Here is a 25070-nt window from a genome sequence, read left to right as displayed (position 1 = left end):
CGTAGGAGGCAAGCATTGTTCAGTGTTGTTGAGATGACCAGTGCCGCGAATGATATCAGTGAAAGAAAAGGGGGATTGGACGCGGCCCTCATGCAAAATTGCTACGCGTCATCGTATAATGTTGTCTCAGAGAAAGAGTAAGCTTGGTCAGGAAAGTAGAAACTAGCCTTTTTAGTATCTCAAAAATTTTAGTGTTGGTGCCAATATAATTTATTTATTCAGTAACCTTACAGCCTCCCGAAGGAGTATTGCGTGAGGGGCGGATACAGGTAATTCGCAAGAAGAAAGGAGTACTAAGAAATTATACATTGTTAGCGAGTAAACATGACAGAACAAATATCTAACAATATAAATAACGCGACAAATGAAAGAAAACGACTGCGTGAAGTAGCAAAAAAGGTGAACCAGGAAATTATACTAAGGGTAGTTGGTAACGATAAAAGAACAAGTCTCTAATAATGATAACGCAGTACAAAACAAACGTTCAAACAATATAAACAAACAAAAAATTTACAACATCGATAAAAGTATTTACTTAGGTGCGCAGTGTTGTTTAGTTGTGATCAATTATGTAAATGATATGCAGAAGCGTGCTTTAAAGGATACAGGGTCAAGAATGTCACCTATGTCGTTTGGTAGGTTATTCCAATGCGGAATGGCACGTGGTAACGTGGAAGAATTGAAAGCATTGGTTCGGCCAAAGATACGCTGGAAACTTAGATGATTATGCAGACGCCGAGATATACGGCACGGACGATTGAGCGGCAGGGTGGACGGGCGCATGCTATGAACTATTTTGTGAAACAGACAAAGGAATGCTATGGTTGTTCGTGATTCAAAAAATGAGAGGGATAAAGATGACTTAATGCTAGTCACGATAGAGTCATGGTGATAATCCCTGACAATGAAACGGGCAGCGCGGTGTTCCAATGACTCGAGAGTCGCGATTAGGTAAGCTCGATGAGGTGACCAGATAGGGGCTGCGAATTCCAGTTGTGGCCTTACGAATGTCTGATAGGCGATTTGTCCGGTGAAGGCTGTAGCATCGCGCAGGTTACGTTTAAGATAATCGAGCGTGCGTGACGCTTTAGCAGTTATTTTTTCGATGGGCACAGACCATGACAGGTAAGGTGCAAGGAGAATGTCGAGGTACTTGTATGAGTTAGGCGCGTGTGACGAGGTTCGTATCCAGTGAGTAATCGAGAGCAAAAAATGTCTTTTTGCGGGTGTATGTTATTAGTTTGCATTTATCAGTGTTACAAATTCAACAAACTCACTACACTGATCTTTGAGTTCTCCGACCCTTTCACACAGACTGGTAAATACACCCGTAATAGATTGCAGGTTGCACAGCCAGAACACTGCAATACAAGCAGCGATCATTGATGCAGAGACCCCTCAACGTCGTGGCTGATAACTATACCGTGATTTCTGTATGTAAGACACTACCGTTTTTAACGAAAAATAACGAAAATGTTGAAACAGCCGAAATTAAGGCCAAGGGCATGAAAAACTAACATCGATTTGGTTCCTTGGTGTATTATACTTAAATTTATAAGAACACTTATTCTGAAATCAAAGCAAGCAAAATGTATGTTTTGCAAAGCGTGCACTGACGAATTCAATTGGAAAGCAGAAAAATTGCTCTCTGTGATGCTGAGAGGTGGGGAAAGCGCAGACGTTGGTGCTATTCTAGTACATTCGAGCACTTCATGCCTGTCATTCAGATCGCTCCAGCATGCGTCGTCGCTACGCCTTGCGAATACTTTTCAGAAATAGCTACGCTTTAGGCTTCTTAGTAAATTACGATTTCTAACATATATTCCGCGTCGGAATCAGCAAGGACATATGCATGATTGTATCGGGAACCAGTAGCTATAGTATAAGACCACATTCACTTCTTTAGACAGTGAACAAAGACGTGGAAAAAATTTATTGCTGGTGGTAGTGTGACATATTCTACATGTAAAGAAGGTTGGGTTGCCACTTATCGCGCTCCAAGACATAAGCTCTAGCCCTCACTTCAAGTATGGAGCTTCTCATGAATATATTTATATCCAATGAAAAGAAGAACTGACTCAATCATACATCAAGAGAAACAACGTGGCTCACACTCGCCAAAGCTTCAAATGTTTCTCCCTCTCTCACCAATAATATCATTTATGTCACCACCTGTTTACCCTTTTGTACTAAGGTGTGCACGATGCCATACCATTCAGCCCATCTATCTGCCTTTTTGCTCCCTTTGGGGAGTACCACAGGGAGAAATTATTTATGCAGAAGTTCTGAATATACGTTCATTTAAGAGCCGTTTATATAAGCAACAACTCCGGCAGAGAATACGTAAAATTACCAGTTCCTATCTAGCAAACTGCACTGGTACTTGTCAAGTGAATTTCAGTTATGGAAGCTCTTGCAAGACTTTGCCAAGCGATTCGCTTTGTTTTTCATTTTAGTTTCTTTAATTAAAAAAACTATTTCACTTACGCTAACGTGCCATCTGCATTAATGCGACATATCTCTCGCCAAAAACGCCTTTTAGCATTTAAAAATATAAATGAAGAGTGAGTTTAGAAGGCTGTTGCACATTACCAAAAATTTTTAACTGCGCGAGCAAACGGTGACAGAGAGGGCAAACAAGCACCGGCGCAGATTTGCAACTAATTTTTATCACCCAAAGAACACATATAAGTTCATCCCAGAAATACTCCACTACGGGTTCACCACAAAAACAATATCACCAGAAAACATTTCTGTTCACGCAACACGTTACCTAACTACGCTCATCAATAAACCTCGTTTCACTGTCTCGCTGCAGCTATCTCAACATCGACAAAATATGTTTACTTCTTTCAGGGTCGGCTTGCACCCCCGGGCGCGTCAAACCAGTGCCCACTTACCTTAGGTACCCGTGTAAGGTAAGCTGATCCTGAAAGCATTGTGTCCCTGCCGAGATAGGCGAGCCACAGAGTTACGCGAAGCGTGCCATTTAAGAAGAAACGTGATTGTGTCAAAGACACCTCAGTTTATCTGCTGAAGAGTGAGGTGAGGTTTATTGGTGAGCGTCGTTAGGTTCCGTATTGCATGAACAGGAAGTTTTTACGCGAAACCGTAACTGGCGAGATCGTGAAATAGGCAGTGTTTGTGTGTATCCGCGAAACAAACGAACGAGGAAGGCGCCAGTACATCCTTGCTGGCTCCGGTTTGTCAGCAAATTTCGTTTGCCCGTTTAATTAGAACTATGAGCAACGATAACAAAGAAATTTGAGGATAACACTCGTTAAACGTCCTTCATACTCTTCAAATTAACACGTTGAACACAGAGTCTGACACGCATATGCCTGAAATTGCCCTGTGATATGCTTGCTATTCAGTCGAAACCTCAGCAGTCATGGAGGTATTATGGAATTAGGGTGTAGACATGTAAAAATACTGAAAGATATCTATAGCGGCTCCACAGCCACCGTAGTCTTCCATAAAGAAAGCATCAAAATCCCAATAAAGAAAGGCGTCAGGCCGTGAGACACGATCTCACCAATGCTATTCACAGTGTGTTTACAGGACATATTCAGAGACCTGGATTGGGACGAATTGGGGATAAGAGTTAATGGAGAATACCATAGTAACTTGCGATTCGCTGATGATATTGCCTTGCTTAGTAACTCAGGAGACCAACTGCAATGAATGCTCAGTGACCTGGAGAGGCAAAGCAGAAGGGTGGGTATAAAAATTAATCTGCAGAAAACTAAAGTAATATTTAACAGTCTCGGAAGAGAACAGCAGTTTACGATAGGTAGCGAGGCACTAGAAGTGGTAAGGGAATACATCTACTTAGGACACGTAGTGACTGCGGACCCGGATCATGAGACTGAAATGATCAGAAGAATAAGAATGGGCTGGGGTGCGTTTGGCAGGCATTCTCAGATCATGCACAGCAGGGTGCCATTATCCCTCAAGAGAAACGTGTATAACAGCTGTGTCTTAACACTACTCACGTACGGGGCAGAAACCTGGAGGCTTACAAAAAGGGTTCGACTTAAATTGAGGACGACGCAACGAGCTATGGAACGAAGAATGATAGGTGTAACGTTAAGGGATAAGAAAAGAGCAGATTGGGTGAGGGAACAAACGCGAGTTAATGACATCTTAGTTGAAATCAAAAAAGGAAATGGGCATGGGCGGGACATGTAATGAGGAGGGAAGATAACCGATGGTCATTAAATGTTACGGACTGGATTGCAAGGGAAAGGAAGCGTAGCAGGGGGCGGCAGAAAGTTAGGTGGGCGGATGAGATTAAGAAGTTTGCAGGGACAACATGACCACAATTAGTGCATGACCGGGGTAGTTGGAAAAGTACGGGAGAGGCCTTTGCCCTGCAGTGGGCGTAACTAGGCTGGTGATGATGATGATGATGCTTGCTAATAAAGAATGGCGAAAAAATATAAGAAGAACCAACCCGCTTACTATTCAAGAATACGTTGTGGATGCATTGGGAAGGGGTTATTTGCGGCACTATATTGCACTTTGTTATCGGGGGGGGGGGGGGGGGGGGGTGATCCCCCTTACCACTGTGCCTTACGCGCACGCGGATGCCAACTGGTACTTCGATCGCCACTCGAACGTCACGCGCTGGGAACCCCGTGCAGCGCCTGGCACCATCTCCAATCGCAAGTCCTGCAACCAGAGGCACAGCTTCTCAACAACAGCGTCTGAAAGCGCCAGCTGTCACGAGGGAAGAATGCGAGAACGGATGGATGAATAGAAGGTTGGACGGATATATGCTATTAGCGTACCCTTTGGAATGGGCGGGTGGGTTCCACTGCCAAGCTCTTGTCTAATATAGCCTAATGTTCTACCTATGCAGAAAATGAAAAAAAGGAAAAGCAGAAACAAAGCCCACGATGAATTCCCATAACCAAACGTTCTGAACCTATATTGTGACCTTTGTTTTTGTACGCCTCCTTTGTTTGTCGTTTGCCTACTTTTCTTCCACGACTCTTTCAATCGCCTCTTACTAATCTCTATTGCGGATATGTTTACTTTCCCCCTGCTCTCGCTGAACCCAAGGGCTTCAAGGTGGCCAGAGGTGGCTCAAACGACCGCTGGGCAGATATCTTCACATTTTAACAAAACATGATCAATCGCTTCCCTAGCTTTGCCGCCTCAACTACATTCTTATTCGTTGTTGCGTTCCGCTTTATAAGTGCGTTTTCTAAGATGTAATTAAAAGATGCAGTATCGAAGGGACCGAAAGGAATCTACAAATCTTTATATGACCTGGAGAGGAGTAGCCGAACAAGGAATGTCGCTTTAGGCCTCAATAGCCGTGGCCTAATTCGAGTTTCTTTGTTCTACTTCCATTCATTATTTCAAGTTTCCATCGTACTTTAACCTTCTGTCTTGTTTGATCAATCATGATGGTTAATTGAAGTACGTTACGCGTTATTTCAACATTTAGGGGTAAGTCACCTCTACAATTCTTCCGCATGTGACACAACGTTCCTGGATGCAAGAAACACGCTGAACCAGATGTGCGCTTCATTAGCTTTGCATAAGTATATGTAAAAAGATGACAGGAAGTCTGCTATCACTTATAGATAATCGATTAAAGACACCACTGCACGTACTTAAGAAATATGTTGGTGTTTTGTCAGTGGGCTAAGAGTGTGCAGGGTTCTTAGGTTGCTTATCTGCTAAAACAGTGAAGACGACCTTGTACTTTTAAAGGCAGATGTAATTATTGTCCTTGTCCGTAATGTTTGAGGCGCGCTGAAATACAACACGCAGGCGACTGGTTCAAAGCAGCGTGTTTTTTTCTGCCGCGTATATCACAATCAATACAAAGAAACAACTGCTTAACGCTCTTTTGAGAAACATTTCAATCTCGCTTCCCTGAGTTAAAAGGAACTAAATGCTTAATTGCTGATTGCTCCACAACACGCCAAAATATTAAGAGGCATTAAATCACTATCCAATTCTTCTAACGCTGAAAAAAATTTTAATGTCACTTACACTCCATGAACATCGCCGACACGTACAGCCACCAGTTGTTTCCAAAGGACTCACGTATTCGTACGCTTGACCGATCGATGCCGTTTCTTATGTCTACCAGTACGCTTATGAGCACGCACACCATTAGAGCACAAAACAGTCCCAGCCAGACCTGTAATGTTAAAAAAAATATTTATTGCACTTTGCTTATTTCTCCCTAAGCGTGCACGTACGAGTTGACTGAACGAGTTCCGCATCTTAACATCCTAGGAAAACCCACTAGACCGCGTAAGGATGACGTTAGGGTAAAACTCCAAAACAGCTTTCTGTTGCCGCCGTACTGACAATCAAAATTCATCGTGAGAACCTGCGTACAACAGAAACAACCCGCCGGTGAACAGTGCTTAAAAATAGCAGCATGGCTATACACGGAACGCAGGCGCGCTCTCTGTTGCAGTTTCTTCATACAGCTGCTACAAGACGGCAACCGCCGCGTAGCATAAGCACTGTAAAATTAATTACAAATGTTTCGCCAAGTTATTCTACTTTGAATTAACTTCCACGACTGTACGCGCTGTTTGAGAGACACTGCAATGACTCCTAAGCAGCCTTCGTTGTTTCAGGAAGAGGGTTAAGAAAGGGTCATAAACTTGTAACAGAACGTCATCCATTTGTGAAGGCTTGTTAATTATGGTTACAGTAGATTCTGCTTTTTAGACGTAGCACAAAATGAACATTTTATCTAAGCGATAAGGAAACAAGATATTGCCTAAGTTATAAGTTTTTAGAGGACATGCATAACGAATTTTGGAGCTTAGTGCTCTTCACCTTAACTAAAGTGCTTGTTTATGCATGGCTTACACAAATGCATGTGCTGGAAAGTGCGATGTTTATTGGAGGACTGAACCACACTCATCAACGTCAAATATCGTGCTAGTTATTATTTTTTGATCAAGAATATTACAGCGGAAGTTCTTAGAGTGGAAGGGGGAAACGACGTGAACAAGGGCTAGCATACAACTAAAGCTCCATTTCTGACAACATGTTATTTGAACATAAAAGGCTACGCACAGGAGCCACATTAAAATCGTATAAAGTCCGAAAAACTTGTTTGTGCACTAAGTTGACCATACTTATAATTGGTATTAATGTGATGTCCTATCGGACTTTAGAATCACCTGCCACTCAAAGGCCATCAAGGCGCCGAATGCGCTGAAATCCACTACGTCGGGTAATCCTGCCAGAATGTTGAAGTACTCCGTGTTGATCTGTGGCGGATAGTTGACAACTTGAAGGCGATCGTACGTCACGCCCATGGCACTAAGTGCAAGGTCCGCCTTCTGCAACAGAGAGGGCACAGGGAAATAAATCATAAAGAAAGATGTGGGAGTAAATTTTACGTAAACTTTGGCGAATGGTTTTATCTCCTCTGAAAATTACTTATCTCTCCCTAAGATTTCCGTAATAGTGACCATTTTTGATGCTCTAATAAATCGTTATTTGCTAGGTAGCACGGCAGAGATGTTATGTGCAACTAAACAGAGTAAACTGGGTAAAAGAGTTGCAAGACCTGCAAGCAACGAGAACTAAAAAAACGAAATGTTACGCAACCATATCCTAAAAGAATTACAAAAATTATAGTCGCAGCGTAGTCCATGCGAGTGGCGTGCTTCTTTCTGATTGGACAGGTGGCCAGCCAGTGTCGTGAAACAGTAAACGAAACCCAGTCTATTATGTTTTGGGGTGCATTTTGCTGGAGAAAGCTATTTTCACATAGACCAGCGGAAACAGACTGGTCGTTAATTGTGGATAAATATGTGGCGACTGGGGATCGCCACATTATTCTGTTGGATCTATTGCGAGTGTGCGGGCATACCGCGCACTCGTAGGCCCCATATGCGTGCCGAATTACTAATACTCACACTCTAGTAACTAAGTTGATCAAGTTGACACATAGCTTCGGTCATCTACACCCGTAAGCTCACTAAAGAAACGACCAGAACTGTCGTTGATTATATAATTTCGCTTTGGGATTCCCATAACCAGCATTAAAATCGACCTAAAGCGTACCTGCCCTTTTCAACACAGCTTAAATAAAGACATCCATAATGTTGTGAATACTGCGACCACCTTTTGTGAACATGGAAGCACTACGTACGGCAAGGAAGCCGCGAATTATGCAATATTGCCGATGAAATTCTAACAATTGGTCTATTTGATTGCTGTGTATTTATCGTAAATAAATACGACGTGCGTGCGTGTGCTCTCTCTGACAATTGTGACAGAGAGCACGTCACAATTATTATATTTGCTTTAGTTTCTTAATTACGGGCCCTAGTCGCATAGTCGCTCTAGCGTTACACTCCTGAGGGCTAGGGCGCGCGGCATCATATCCCGGCAAGTGCGGTCGCATCTTAGTGGGGCTGAAAAACAAAAGGGCCCGTGTGCCATGCAATGGGCACAAGTTATAGAAGCCTAAGTGGTCGCACTTAATCCTGAGTCCAGCATTATGGCGTGCTTCACAATCATATCTTGGTTTTGCAACGTACAAACCAACGAAGCAAATTATAAATTATTTATTTCCTCATCTGTTCTTGTTTCTTCTAAATCTACCAACCGCTTCTTGGCTAGTGCTTTGTGCTGTGTATGTGCCATAGTATAAAAATCATCATCACCATTACACGCGGCGATCATCTCATAAGAGGTAGTTGCGGTTGGCATGAGACTAGCATACTTGAGATTGTGGCCTAGCAATACGGAAATCGCGTAGTGGTAGCAAACAACAGGAACTCAAAATAAAGTTTACGCAAAATAAAACTGTCGTGACTTCAAAAAGTTTGCCTATAGTCCAGTCTTGCCTTTGGTTACATGTCCCAGTGTATATTAGGATGCCAGAAGAAAGCATACATGAGACCATGTTCTTTGCCTTTCTGTAAATACGTTTTCTTTCACTCTCCTTTCATATTGAAACTCTTTTACTGCTGTCAGGGATTTGACACTCAGCAGCAATAGTGACACAAATTTAGGTGTATTTTGAGGTATCACAAACTTCACATACTTTCTCTAGAGTATTCGCTCGCTGAGTTGTTGACGATGCCTACATATCTTTTTTTTTACATTTTGCACCGCCATACACTATATATGTAGGTCAACAAGCATAAGAAGTCTAATTGGAGCGCTACAATCAACTTAACTGGCAAGAAGCGGGTTCCGTATGCGTCAATCGGAAGTTCATGGAGAGTACATTGGAGCATGTCTCACAGATAGGTAGCCTTCCAACTGTCAAGGAACGCATGTTCAGTATTTTCGCTCTTTTGTCCAAAAGTACACTGAGTGCACCATGAAACCAAAAATAATTGCTCTGCTCGCGCGTTTTAGGGGAAATAGCAGGTGTGCAATCGAAATATATGTATTATTGCAGCCGCTGGTACTACCAATAACTTAAATCTCCTAAAGTATCTCTTTCGTGTCTAGTAGAATATTACGACGATCAGTAAAGTCGCCCATTGAGTAGTAAATCACAAATGTCAATGCACAACATCTTCTGAGTTCGCCAAAGTATTCCAAAAATGCGCAAACACAAAAATTGAAGCGCTTGCGGTAGTTCTATTAGCAATGTGTGATTGGCCATTTCTTTAGCCTAGCAGCTACTACAACATTCACAAAAGCTGCTCTCAAGTGGAGGTCGCAGATTCTGCCATATATGAATGGCCGCCCCTTACGATACTGTCTAATGCAAAATTTCAGGGCAGCTCAATGAGTGTTTTAATTTAGCGATATATTGAGGCAAAGAATCTGAGACCGAAATCACCGTATGCATTGGCAGTGGGCCAGTGCCGTCAGCACCTTCGCAGAAGGATAGCAGAATGGGAACGTAGGCATAATGAGCGGCATCGGAGCCAGCTGTAGAAGAAGACGACGAAGAACGCGCGAGAAGTGGCACGAGCGCGATCGAGGGACGCTCACGCTCAAGCCAGGAACGGGCGCCTAAGAGCTGCGCATGAAAAGGTGTCTACAACATCTGTTATTATTAGCAATGGATTGATCACTGTAACCTATGCCTACTGCACCGTCGCGGAGGCGTCGTTAAAAAGTGCCAGCTAAAAAAAATAACAATAAACCAATTGGGGTATTTTGGCTAGAGCTGCGAGATGACGCGCACAGATAGACAGAAATCAGTGTGTGTCTCTAACCGTTCTCGTGACAACTTTCATCACTCCAATAAGACTGAAATGTGGGCTATTTGGTTTGACTTCTATGTGGAAAGTTTCCGCACACAGAATGAAGACAACGAGAACAGGACACAAAGACACAAATTGCGTCGCTCAACTGTCGATGGGCCAGTGTGAAACTTGGTATCTGCCACACTTCAACGATTCTGTATCATTTCCGTTTAGGTCACAGGGTATGAGCAAGTGGGTGTGTGCCTGTCTTCAGTGAACCTTTTTAATATCAACTTGAGTCATTCGGTATGTGCCATTAGGTATGTAGCAAGGATCTTTCACTTCATTTGCCCCACCGTGGGAGTCATTGCCCCCTTACTCTTGAAATCTAGTTTGCCTCGCCATGGGTGTCATTGCCCCTCCCCTTTCGTGGAAGCGAAGCGGTTGCACGACTGGAGCACCACCAATGCCACTCGGCAAACGTGCGTTCACTTTTGAATAAAGCCAGTCTACTCTCCGTTCTCAAGCCGTAAAAGCGTGTATGCCTTGCCTCTATGAAACCGAGATCCCAACAAATGGTGACCCTGCGTTGCATATTGCAATCACTCAGTTCAGCCCTTGTGCGCGGCCGGGCAGCCACCATTGGGGGTATGAGCCATCATAGTGGCTCATACCCCTACACTAGAGTTTCATGCGTTGCATATTGCAATCACTCAGTTCAGCCCTTGGGCGCGGCCGGGCAGCCACCATTGACCTTTAGCGCAACCACGTGACGTGACGTCACGACAGCCGAAGGAAAAGCTGGGCCCCAACTCGCGCGCAATATGCAAGGCATTCTTGGCTTAACCAAGTTAAGCCTGGCCACTTTTTTTTTTCTTCAAGCACTAGCAATGAATGACGCTGCTGCTACTACCACTGACAGAGACGACGCCGTGATGACTTCTTCTCTCATCGCCTCAGAGCTCCAGCCTTTCAGCTTTTGACCCAGGAATCCCCGAGTTTGCTTTATACAAGTAAAGGCCCGCTTTGAACTTAGGCGCCTCACGTCGCAGACAGCAAAGAAGCTGCACATCGCCGCCGCGCTACCCTCCGACATTGCCGATGCCATAGACCGCGAGCTAGTGGGCACGCCATCGGCCATAGCATGCGAACTGAAATGCATGGTTTTGCAGGGCCCCGAGACATCACTCCAGAGTATGCTCCAACAGCTTCTCTCCGAGGAAATCGGCGAACCACGGCTGTCTCAACTCCTGCACCGGTTGCGTCAGTTGCTGGGTGAGCACTCCGCCGACGAGAGCCAGCTTCCAGTTCTGTGCGAGCGCTTCTTGCAACGCCCCCCACCACTCGCACGCATGGTACTGGCGGGTTCCGTCGAGACCTCGCTGACCTCATGTGCGATTGCTCGTATGCGGCTCAGTTACCTATCGCCATTGCGAGAGTCTCAGAACCAGGAGACGGACTTTCGCACCTCGAGGAAACAGTCAACCACCTTACCAGTACGCTGGAGAAGCTGACGAAGGATGGCAACACTGGCGACCTACTTCGGCACAAGCATTCGCCTTCACAATCTCGAAGCGGAGCTAGATACTTGCCGCGGCAGTTGTGCAAGTCGCTGCATCCAGCCCTGTTGGTGGATGGGAAACGCACCGGCCTGTCACTAACGGTGACACGCGACATCGGCCCTAGCGCAAGCCGCCTATCCTTCGTAGTTGACTGCATCACAGGCACCCGCCTACTCGTCGACGCCGCAGCCGAGCTGTGCACCGTTACCGCCACGGCCGCAGATCCCCAACGCGATAAGTCAACACGCACGCTCCACGCAGTGAACAACGTGAACAGTGACCAGTGAACATCGCGTCGTTTGGGCTCCGGTCAATAATGCTAGACATCGTACTGCGGTGCTTGCACAGATGGGTATTTGCGGTCGCCGACGTCGGCTTCGCCACACTGGGAACGGATTTCCTCGGTCATTTCAACCTAGATGTGTGTGTTCGCGATCGGCACCTAAAGGATAACTCACATCCCTCGATGTACTTGGCCTGCAGTTCAACGTCACCTCATTTTGCGTCCGTAGGCTTCGGCTGGCCTCATCGTAAAAGATACTTGCTGAGTACTCATAACTCACGAAGCCCCGAAGCTATGCGCTGGACGTCAAACGCAAGGTGACGCGTTGTATCAACACCACCGGCACACCCATCGGCACCCGGCCACGGAGGTTCGCTGGACGGAGGTTGGAAGTCTACCGCCGTGTGTTCGAATATGTCCTTCAGCTCGACGTTATTCATCCTTCCTCCAGCCGTTGGTCTTCACCTCTGCATCTAGTTGCAAAGCAGGACAGTGGTTACTAGTGGCCTTGCGGCGAGAACCAAGCTTTCAATGCCCTCACTACTCGAAATCAATATGATTTTCCCCAGATACATGACTTTGGCATTCGTCTCGCAGGAACCAAATCTACAGCAAGATCGATTTGATGAGCGCGGACCACGAAACTCCTGTCCAACCCAGTGACACTCCGAAGACCGAATTCGCTGCTCAATTTGGCCTGTTTGAGTTTGTCCGTGTGCATTGTCCGTGCGCGTGTACCTGTTCGAAGAATGCAGCTCAAACTTTTTAAAGGATTATGGACGAGGCTACGCGCAGACTCCCGTTCATTGCTGTGACATTTTCGTTGCAAGTGGCACAGACTAAAAGCGGAAAACCACTTTCGCCTGCTATTCGAGCGACTGGATGAGTATGACCTGGTCGTAAAGCCCAGAAATGCCTTTCCATATTTGAAGGCCTGGATTTTCTCGGTCATCGCATTTCAACCCATAGCTCTGGAATCACGTATGCGCTCTAGCGAGGACTTCACCTCTCCAACCTCCATCCGAAAGTGCGAGCTTGTGGAGCTCACAAAATTCCCCAGGCACTTCATTACATCCTGTGCGCAAATTCTTCAGCCGCTTACGAACCTGCTGCGTCGCGACTCAAGAAAAACGTCCACCTTCAATTGGTCCTCAGAGCACGAACACTGCTTCCAGGAAGCCGAAACGTGGTTGGCGACTGCAGAGTTAGCTGATTTATTCATCGCCCGACGCGCCAACTCGCTTTTTGGTAGACGCGTCAGCCACGGCAGTTGGTGCACTACACCAGCAGCATAATGACACAGACTGGAGGTCGCTGGGTTTCTTCTCGAAGCGCCTAAAACCCACACAAACTCGTTACAGCACCATCGCGAGGGAGACGTTGGCCATCAGTTGTGCTGTCAAGCTACCGTTTTTACATGATTGCTGTAGCTTTTACATTCTTATGGGCCACATAGCGTTCACCTTCGTTTTCAAGAACAACAATTCCTCGTGCTCTCAACGTCAGCTTCAGCAACTTTCCTTTATCTCCAAATTTTCTATGGAAATCCGCCATAGCTCTGGTACCGAAAGTCAGGCAGTTGACGTACTGTCGCAGATCGGCGCTATGGCTGCTGGCCCTGTGGTTTTCAGGGCTCCAGCCTCTGCACAGCAAACGCACCCTAAGCAGCGGCGATAGCGGGCAAAAGGATCGTCGCTTGAGCTTGCGAAGGTGCCGCTTCGCTAAACATGAACATTGCTCACGTGCAACACATCGCAGGTAGCTCCTTGCGCGTTCATGACCCATCAGTTTCGGCAGTCAATATTCGATTCACTGCACGGGCTAAGCAATTCCATCGTCAGAGCGACACCGAGGCTTATCAGAGACCGCGTCATCTAGGCAGGGATCACGAAATATTTTGGAAGCTTGGCAAGAAGCTGCCGAGCCTCTCAAGCTGTGAAAGTGACCCGGCGCACGCGTTCAGCGGTGCAGCCATTTCGACCACTAGAGAGTCGTTTCGACCACGTGCATTTAGACTTTGGTTTTTGGTACCTCCTGACGTTTGTCGAGCGGTAATCAAGATGGCGTGGGGTGACATCATGGCTGATATGGTGGCGAAAACATTTGTTGCTACATGGGTGTCGCGGTACGGTTGTCCTATGTGCATAACTAGTGACCGAGGCGGACAGTTCCAATGTTCCCTTATTTATGCCTTGGAGAGAGTGCTCGGCACGTGCCTTCATAACACGACGGCTTATCACCCACAGATCAACGGCATGGTTGAGCGTCTCCACCGAGAACTAAAGGCGTCATGGACCACCAGGCTCGACAGACTGCACTAGGTGGAAAGGCTGCGAACGACAATTAACGACGACCTCGGAGTCAGCGCAGCGGAGATGCTCTATGGGCCAGCAGTCCCCATTCTCATAGGGTATGCGACCGGGCTAGCTGGTGTTCTAGACAAGTTTTTCGGCACCCGACAAGGCACTCCGCCAGCAGCCATGCAGCATTTAGGCTACAGGCCGCAGCACTTAGCGTCGACCTACAACCCCACGTATCGCCCGTGGTAAGCCTATCTTTAGTTTCCCGATAATGGACACAACCACGCAGTCTTTATGCCGTGCGACTCGACCAAGACGCCATTGATTCGTTCTCATGAAGGCTCCTTTCGTGTAGTTTCGAGGTCAGAGAAAGCCTTGAAGATTGACGTTCGCGGTAAAGAAGAGAGAAAGTCGTGCGACCGCGTGTAACCAGCCCATCTTGATCACTAAGTCTTCATTTGTTCTTAATTTGTTCGTTGTTACTAACTCTTCATGTTCGTTTCATAATCTACGCCGATGATACTAGTTTGTTTTTATCTGACGATAGCACTAGTAAGGCTAGTGCAAATGTCCTCCTGGAAAAAATACATATATGGTCCAACAAAAATCCTGTCCGTTAATACTGCAAAGTCTAAGGTAGTACTCTTTCGTCCCAAAAATAAAAGATGCGGTGATTTCGGTGAGTTATATTATAACAAAGACCAGATTGAGTTAGTAAGCACATTCAAATCACTTGGCGTAACATTCACCAAAACCATGCTGTGGCACGACTACATAGACCATATAGCATTAAAGGCATCTAGAGCCATAGGATTTATAACGCGTTTCAGAAATTATCTCGCACAAAACGTAAAACTTTCTCTATATCATGCATTATTTCGCTCACACCTAAACTACTGCTCATTAGTGTGGGGTAGTGCTACACAAACCGGTCTAAAAAAACTAGGAACTCCCGAAAAACGGGCCCTCACATTAATTCATAACCTGCCAAATAGACACTCAACAAAAAACTTATCTCTCAAGAACAAGATTATTAGCGTTTTCAGCCTCTATGCTTATAGACTACTAGGCCCCTACAAAGTAGAACAAAGAAGATGCATAAGTAACATATCTGACTTAGCCCCGATTGAATTATTTCATTGCACGTATTTACGCCGTCATAAACCACACTGGGTATTACCAAAAGTAAGAACAAACATTGGGCGCCAATGGTAGAATTTCAAGTTCCATCCTTACTTAACAAATTAATTCATGAAAATATAGGCTTAGGAATTATTAGCTGCTCTAACCTTCGCAACTACTTTCTCCTTAATGCGTCCCTTTCATTGTCCAACATTTAGGCATATGTGAACATTTCTGTGTCTAATTGTTTTATAAGCGCGTTTTTGCTTGCTGTTATTGTTATTTCGCTGTTTCATAAGCGTTTTAGCTCTAAGTTGCTGTACTTGTTTTTCTTTTCAATCCTTTTATATTTTTTTCACACACCCTAATGATTGTGTATTTTGCATACTTATTTTTCTACTGATGATTTTGTTTGCATTTGTATTTGCTATCGTGACAGAAGTGCCGTCGCATGCCACTGCTCACCTGCTGTACGGGGGTGGGAACTTAGTCAAGCGTCAATCGCTTTTATTCCCATCCCCTCCATCAATGTAATGGTGATGGAAAAAAAATCGTTATTATTAATATTATTATTATTATTATTATTATTCATTCGTTGAGAAAAAGCGCAAGAATGCATGAGGGGCAACAAATGCGTACCTAGCAATAAAACCGCTATGTGCTTTCACCGAAGAGCGAAATTCAAGCCCTAGGCTACGAAGAGTTACGAGAGACCACTAAACCTGTCGTACGCGAAGAGCTGCGCAGGATGTTCCCTTCGATGCAGCCTCAAGGAGCATCCGTTGCTGACACTTCCTAAAGGAGATTCATCAGTGACTTGGACTTCCTGGATGTCCGCGGCGTCAGCCGGAATGATGACCTACGCCATCGTAGCCCACCGTCATGCTCCCCCTCAGTGCCCCCACCAGAGCGCCATAACACCGCATTTCCGTCGTCCACCACCACCGCTACCAGCACGGAAACTCGTCCGCTCCCCGTGCAGCATTCTCAGGAAGACTGACGTTTGGCACGCCCCCGACCACAGTCCTCTCTGCTATCACTGCGGAGAAGCGGGTCCGTGTACCATCGATACCCACACCACGTGATGGGGCTACGAGGATTCGCCGTCAACGCACTGCGTCCGATGGAAATTGAGCGTTCACGTGACATCGTCGACTACATCGCAACCACTGAATGCAGACATCGGCGACCTTCCCGCTTGCCGTCGCCAGGACGCTACCTGGCGCCGCATCTCCGACCATACACTGGCGCAACCTGGCCACGATACGTAAGCTCATATCCGGAAAACTGAAAACAGCAACCGATGGAGGTGCGGTTGCTGTACATCGAAATGCGGAAGCTCCTGCGCCGCCAACATCGAAACTTCTAGATCTATCTCTACGACGCGACAACGAGACGCCGCCAACCGGACAAAGCCTGGAAGCCAAGAATACGCCGACGAAAGCAGACTCGAAGATACCACGTACGAGCAACAGGTCAGCGCGACGTACGCCTGATCCGACGTCAAGCCCTAACTGCAACGCAAGACAAAGAACCACCGACCTCGACGTGCTTCTCGACAGCCGCAAAGTCACCGCTCTTGCATACACCGCTGCTGACTTAGCCGTCAACAGTAGATTGTGGGCTGCCAAATTGTAGAAAGTCAACACTTGGCCGGATCTACCCTGTGACGTTTGTTGTTTTTTACATAGCCCACAAGACGTAATTCTTCGCATAGACTTCCTGGATTAGTATGACGCTATCATCGATTTGAGGTGGAAGCCGATAACGCTGTCCACAGACCAAGCGACACCGTCAGAGAGGACTTCCAGTCAGCATGTCTTCAGTGAACCTGACATCCCCCCTCGCTCCGGACTCATCATTTCTGTGAGCACTTAAAACACCCACAGACTCACACTCTTAACAAAATTACACCCTTTCGGTCATATCTTGCAACACAACAATAATTATCATCTGTCTTGTCCTCATTTCCGTTCTTTAAAGCTGCGATCCGGGTACAAGTCACGAACCACATTCGCGTTATCAGCATGACAGACAATTCTCGACACGAAAGCAGGGAGCTCAGCGTTCTCATGAACGGAAACACAAGCAAGAAGAATGACGATTATTGTTGTGTGGGGAGATAAGACCCAAGTGGCGTAAACTTGTTTAAGAGTGTAGAACGACTCATTGAGGGCGACCGACATCTACTGCTCAACCGTGAAACTTGCGTGGCTAGACGGAACGCTCAACTGTACGGAGTAAAAGCAGATAACATGCGGACAAGCTTCAGCCAGGAGATCAAGCAGATTAGCCAGGGCACGACGACTGCATGCTAGTACATTGAGGAAATTGAGAAAACAAGCATTACATTTCTCCGCTTAGATTCTGTCGCATCTACCTCGACAGCCATTGTTCCCAAATCAGCATTCGACATAAATCCGGGTCTGCTCATGAGTAGCAGCGATAACTCAAAAGGCTTCCTTGATGATACATGATACAGCTTTTTGACGTCATCAAGAATTCGACAGACACCAGTTGCAAAGCATCGCATCATAACTGAAGAATCCGTTCGACCACTCCGCCAGTAGACTTGGTGAAGAAACAGACAAAACATTTCGTTTCTGCGTCAATTATCGTCAACTGAACAAGACCACGAAGAAGGACGTACACCCCGTCCCACGAATAGACGACGCATTAGACCGGCTGTGCAATGCTAAGTACTTTTCGTCGATGGACCTGAAGACAGGTTATTGGGAAATTGAAGTCGACGAAAGGGATCGAGTAGACCGCTTTTATTACACCAAAAGACCTTTTAGAGTTCAAGGTCAAGGCATTCGTACATTTCTCTGCGCCTGCAACGTTCCACAGCCTGATGGACATAGTTTTGTCAGGACTGGGGTGGCAGAGTTGTCTCATCTACTTGGATGACGTTTTAGTCTTTGCCACGAATTTTGACGATCGCTTGAGACAGCTTGACACATAATTAGAGGTGGGGAAGTCGTCTGGACTCACCCTGAAACCGAAAAGTGCTGTTTCGCTTGCGAATAACTTCTATTCCTAGGCCATGCCCTCAGACAGTCTGGAGCCTGTCCCGAGCCGCAGAAGACAGCTGTTATCGTTAAGTTGCCGCAGTCTATCGACAAGAAGACAGTGCACATATTTTTGTCCTGTGTGCCTATTGCGGGCACCTTGTATGATGCTTTTCAAGAATTGCGGAGCGATTATCCATCTCGCGAAATCCGACGTCGATTTAAATGTGGAACATGGCACGAAGACCCATGCAGCTAGGGGATCCGGAGCTAAGAAGACTTGCTGAGCATTTGGAAGACACGAGCGACTTTGACCCGATAATATTTAGGCGCAGACTGCCATTGTTTTGTTTACGAAATGACCTCCTGCTGAAGGAATCGTCCCCAGCCCGCGCAAACTACCTCCTCGCTGTACCCACATCATTCCTGTCAGTCCTGGACGCCTTTCACAATGACAGGATTGCCCGGAGCCTCGAGTTTACACTCACGCTTGAAAAAACACAAGAGAAGTACTATTGGCTGCGCCTGACCGCCGACGCCACCCGTTATGTCAAGTCATGTCGAGGAGGGCCAGGGGCGCTTGACACCACCGACAAGGCTAGCGGGATTACCACAGCCGATCGAGCCTCTTTACTGACAGTTTCAGCAGCTCGGGATGAAGTTATTGGCGCTGTTTCGGCCGTGAACATCTGTAAACAAGTGGATCATCGTGGGTACCGACCATCTTACCCGTTACGATGAAAGGAAAGGTCTGCCTAAAGGTAGTGCGGTCGATGTCGCTAAATTCTTCGTCGAGAACATCTGCCTGCGACAGGGTGCGCCACAAGTCCTCAACACCGACAGAGGAACGGTCTTCACTGCAGAGCTCACCCAAACAATTCTGCAATAGAGCAAGGCAAGCCACAGAAGCACCGTTGCCTACCACCCGAAGACGAATGGTCTTACGGTGTGGCTGAACAAGTCTCTCGCTGACATGCTTGCAATGTACGACGTCGAACACAAGGCGTGGGATGCCGTCTTGCCGTACGTAACCTTACAGCACGGTGCTACAAGGAACAATGCCGACCACGCCGTTCAAGCTGGTTTACGGCAGGAACCCGACGACGACTCTCGATGCCATGCCGTCGCACGTCACTCACGAAAAGAATGCTGATGTCGCCGCCTATCTCCAGCGCGCCGAGGAAGCCCGACAGCCCTTGCGCCTGCACATCAAGCACCAGCAGAGGACTGACAGCCGACACTACAATCTTCGACGGCGCTACGTCGAGTACCAGCCCGGTGAGTGTGTTTGGGTCTGGACTCCGATGCGCCGACCAGGACTAAGCGAGAAACTACTACGCCGCTATTGTGCGCCCTACAAGCTAACCCTACGAATTGGCGCTCATGACTATGAGGTGTTGCAGATGGCATTTCGCAACCACAGTGGCGCCGCCCACGAGTTGAAGTCATCTAGCTGGTGGGTCTTAAAGGGCAACTCTGGCGTTTTTTAACCATATTAGGATATCGTCATTTTCAAAATGCATTGACGGTGAAGTCACCTGTGAGTTGGGTCAATATGCTTAGAACTTCATCAGTGATTTTATATGACCAATAAATGAGATACCAAAACCAAAACGGGAAGGAAGGAAATCAACTTTATTCGAGGCCCTGCAGGCCACGAGAGCTTTGAGCTCTCATGGAGTCGGCGTGTCCCACGACGGAAGCGGGAGGTTGAGTTTCCTGGCGGCGTCGTGGACTTGCTGGACGTCCCAGAGTTGGGGAGCTAGTTCTTCGCTCCGGATTGCTTCCTCAAACTTGCGCTTGTCCTGTTCGCAGTTTATGTGAGCTTGCGAGCACGGCCAGAGTAAATGATAGACGTTAAGGGATGTATTGTACCTAGTGCAATAAGACTTGTCGTACAGTTCAGGCATGTAATGGTGTAGTCTGTATTGCATGCGGTGTCTCTTTGTAGCATTCTGAGTGTAACCGCTTGAGCTCGAGTGAGCGTGCGGTGTGGCATGCTATACTCTCTATGTTGTAGGTAGTAGTCTTTCATTATATCATTGTATGTAGTGGGGGCGTCCTTGTTCTCCAAGTGGTCGGGTGAAGCCTCGCGGTCTGTAAGCGTGCGCGCAGCCTCATGCGCCGCCTCGTTGCTTCCTGTGCTTCCTCGATGCTTCCTGTGACGTCACAATGAGTAAATGACGTCAGAGCCTGCACTACCATAATGTAAACACCCAAAACGCGTGCTCACTCCAAAGACGTGACGCTGATGATGACTGCTGACGACACAGGGAGCTTTTACAGAGTTTCCGAACTAGACAGCGGAAATTCGTCATCAGTCGGGAACGCAACCAATTTTTATGACTCATACTCAGGGAAATGAAATGACTTGCAGCCATATAGTTTGGCACAGTTAATCAGAATACAAAAAGAACTTATACTCAAAATTTTATTAACATCAGTGGACTGTTGCACTTTCTACGACCGCTGACAAACTTTGAGACTTAGTTTCTCTGGTATTTTGTTGCTGTGTTTCCTTATTATACGTGGTTTTGTCTCCACTTTCGTGTTTGCAGAACCGGGACGATTATATTTTTAAGGGGGGAGGGGGTATTGACATTTTCTCTTGTTTATCTTTATCGGGCGACCGCGTTTCACCGTCTAAGAAATGTTATCGCTCATCGCAGAACGCACTTGTATGTATCGGAAATTTCTCGAATGTTATCGATTGTTCTATCGGCCGTTCGTTGTCACTGAACTTTGTGTAATATAGCTGCAGGTATGAGCGACCCAAATTGTGTAGTACTTTCTGGGCAACACGCGGGCACCAGTGATTACTCTGGAACCTTCGATGACTCAGCGACAAAAGCCGACGCGCCTGATCCTCTGATCAGATTTTCGACGATTGCGGACTGTGTTCGCCGCTATCTTTGTACTTTGAGTGTAGCCTGTATTTAGGGCACAGTTTCACCCAATAAAATGCAAGTTTCATCATTCACAGTTTTTCTGCTTTCTTCGCCGTCACTACTACATGACAATATGATGGCGGCGAAATTGCGAGCGTCTGAACAACACAGACCTATGAAACTGCGCCATTCTACGACAGACGTTAGCTGAGCAAATTCAGCGATGGCCCCACGTTTGTCTGGATTCGGAAGAATTCCAACCTTGGACACGACGTAACCTAGAATTGTTAGCTACTGAGCTGCAAATTGGCACTTCTGTAGGTTTAGTAGTTGGTCAGCGTTTGTTAAGCATGTCAAAACGCACTGAATCTGTTGAAAGTGCGTAGTGAAGTAAGGAGCAAAAACTACAACGTCGTCAAGATAGCACAAGCACGTGTGCGGCTTCAGGCCGTGCAGAACTGTGTCCATCATGCGCTCAATAGTTTCGGGCGTATTAAGAAGTCCGAATGGTATTGCGGCCAATTTGTATAAGCAATCAGGTGTGACAAAAACCGTCTTCGGCCCAATGGCGTCTACCGTGGGTACTTGCCAGTACACGGAGCGTAAATGCAGAAATGAAACGAACTCAGCGCCTTGTAGGCTGTCAATCGCGTCGTCTATGCGAGGGAGGCTGTAGACGTCCTTGCGAGTGACATTCCTGAGGCACTGGTAATCCACAGAATCGCAAGGAACCAGCGTTGTCACAAGGACGATAGCCCCTGTACTGTTGAAAGGTCGTATCACCTCGCGCGAAGTACGCCGTCGACTTGTTCGCTAAGTAGACGACGTTCTGGAGGAGAGAGGTGGTACGGACCTTGCCGCAATGGAGTTTGCTAGCCAGTGTCGACGCGATGTGTAAGTATTGGCGGCTGGCCCAGGGAAGATTGCCCTACATCGAAAGAACGAAATTCTTCTAAGAGGAACAAAAGCTGAGACCGCTGGACGAGGTCTAAGGTCAGCGGCGATAGGATAACCTAACACCTCACTGGGCCATAGGTCACACGTAGAAACAAAGGTGAGCGCACTGTAATTATTGCGGTAAATGTCATCGGGCACATCTTCGATCGCTTCTACATTGCAAAGACATTCTCCTGGGAGGAGCATCATAGGGTATAGAAACAGGTAGCAAACGAAAATGGTGCTGGAGCTCTGTGCGATGTGCACTGTCGCAAAAGGGAGCAGCAGTCTTTCCGGATAGAGACAGTGGTCAGATTGAGACAGTAGTGCAACGGCGTCAGAGATTCAGTACATGAGCACAACAGTTGGCGTGTTCGGAGGAACGCGGGTGTCCGCCTCGACAAGTAGCTTCCTCGAAAGCGAAGAAATAACGGTCAGCGGCAAATCTAACAGCGGTGAGAGTTCGACTTCGGCCAGTGCACAAAGGATACCGGCATGCTCGCGAGATATAAAATCTCAGCCGAGGATAACGTAATGAAAGCAGAAGAAAGTGAATATGAGTTCTATGGCGTATAGAACGTCGTCAAAGACGACACGAACAGTAGAAGCCGCTAAGGCATGAATATGCTGAGCACTGGCTGTGCGGAGGGACAGCCCAGAAAGAGGCGTCGTGACATTCCGAAGTAAGCGGCAAAGCTCAGCGTCCATACCACGTACGGCGGTTCCTGTGTCTCCGAGTACTTATGCGCAAAGACCGTGTACAAACACTTCGATTACAATCGAGGGACTGCATTGAGGCTCTCACATTTCGATGGTGTCGCAATGCTTGCCTATAGGACTGCAACGAGTAGTTTTCCTCGTCCCGAGTTACAGGGCCAGGTCCCATCGGCGAAAGAGAACGATGGCGAGGAGACGGCGAATGGCAGGTAGTTGACGTCGGGCGCAATGAAGGCGACATGGCTGACGGGGATCGTAATGTGGACCTTTGAGCCGTCTGGTGACGGGTGGTGCGGCACCAGGTGGCTACACACGATTACAAAAACGTGCGACGGGACCGGTGCAGCGGAACGTAAAACAAATGGGCCGGTTGTTCAAATAAAAAATATTGAATTATTGGGTTTTACGTGCCAGCACCACGATTTGATTATGATGCACGCCATAGTGGGGGACTCCGGAATAATGTGGACCGCCTGGGGTTCTTTACGTGCACCTAAATCTAAGTACACATGTGCTTGCGCATTTCGCTTTTATCGAAATGCGGCCGCCATGGTGGGTTTCGACCCGGCGGCATCGTGCTTAGCAGCCCAATACAATAGCCACTAAGTAACCACGGCGGGAAATTGTTCAGAGTACGCCATAGGTTCGCTGGGGCAGGTCCCATCCACGTCACAGGGCGCGTAGTACGGGGCGGCTACTGATATTACTGTATGACGGGCTGTAGTCGGGGCCTAGCCACGATGTTGGTATAACGGGGAGGCATACTTGGAGACAGTGGCTGGGTACTTGCTACGGACTTCAGCGTAGCCGATAGGTGCAGCCACGGAAACCTGTTCGGTGGCTATCACGTCTATCACTTTTAACGTTGTGTCTAATATATTCAATTCCATCGCTCTTTGCGCGATCCTTAACCTGTTCGCGAGCTTCTTTGTCGACGTTCAAGTTTCAGCCCATGTGCTGGTACCAGTAGAATGCAAGTATCTTACGCCTGTTTTTTCTACGACAGCGGTAAGCGACTAGTCAGGGTTAAACAATGCCTGCCGTATGGAATGCAACCTATTTTTATTGTTCTTTAAATTTTCGTCTCGTGGTGAGGGTCCTCTTTGAGTAATTGACCTAGATAAACGTATTGCTGCACGAACTCTAGAGGCTGACTGGCGATCCTGAATCTTTGTTCCCTTGCCAGCCCATTGAAAATGATCTGTATGTTGATATTCAACTCTATATGTACAATTTCGCTGTTCAGGCCCTGAATCATTCGTTGCAATTCCTCCCCAGCGTTCCAAACAGGGCAATGTTATGTGCGAACTGAAGGTTTCTAAGATATTCAACGTTGATCCTTACTCTTAAGCCGTCTCAGTATAATAACTTGAATACTTCTTCTAGACATGCAGTGAGTAGCATTGGACAGATTGTCTCCTTGCCCGACCCCTTTCTTCACCATGTTGCTTATAACTTATTTTTAGCATATAGTGTTTCAACATGCCTGTGATATTGAAATTCAGTGGACAGCTTTAGCGATAATTCTGGCGAACTTCTCAGAAAACTGCAGAAATTTAGCAATTTTATCTCAATTTAGCCACATGATTCATAAAATTATGGCGACACTGTTCTCCTTATCGTAGTCCATGCCGGCCGTTGCTGACGATCAAGCAACTGCTTCTGCCGACTTCTCCCGGATAACGCAGCAGCTACCTGGTACATTGAGCTTGGCGCTGATGATAGTGTTCACAGGAGCACCTACACGTCTCGTCATCCGCCTTGTCCTGGGCAGCTGTCAAATCGCCTTCGCAATCGAAACGCTCCGCTGAATCTATTTTTTCGCGGTTATTGTGTGTCGTTATAACACTTTGGCACCATATTCTTTTTTAAGCCTGAAAAATGCATAGCAAATGGTGTAGTACCTCCCAGGTACATAATACTAAAATAGGTTTTCGAAAAGGCCTAGTGCAAGCGCACACAGCAGAATGGCCGTACTTAAGTTTCCTTAAGCGTCCTCCGTGCCGAAGGGACGGAGGATGTTTCGATAAAATCGATGAGAATTTCGGCAAAACATGCAAGGGTGCCTTACCTTTCTTTAAATGAAGCTGTGCCTCA

The sequence above is a fragment of the Dermacentor andersoni genome, chromosome 4 (genome assembly GCF_023375885.2).
Source record: "Dermacentor andersoni chromosome 4, qqDerAnde1_hic_scaffold, whole genome shotgun sequence".
NCBI lineage: Eukaryota > Metazoa > Arthropoda > Arachnida > Ixodida > Ixodidae > Dermacentor > Dermacentor andersoni.
Note: the sequence above shows the minus strand (reverse complement) of the source record.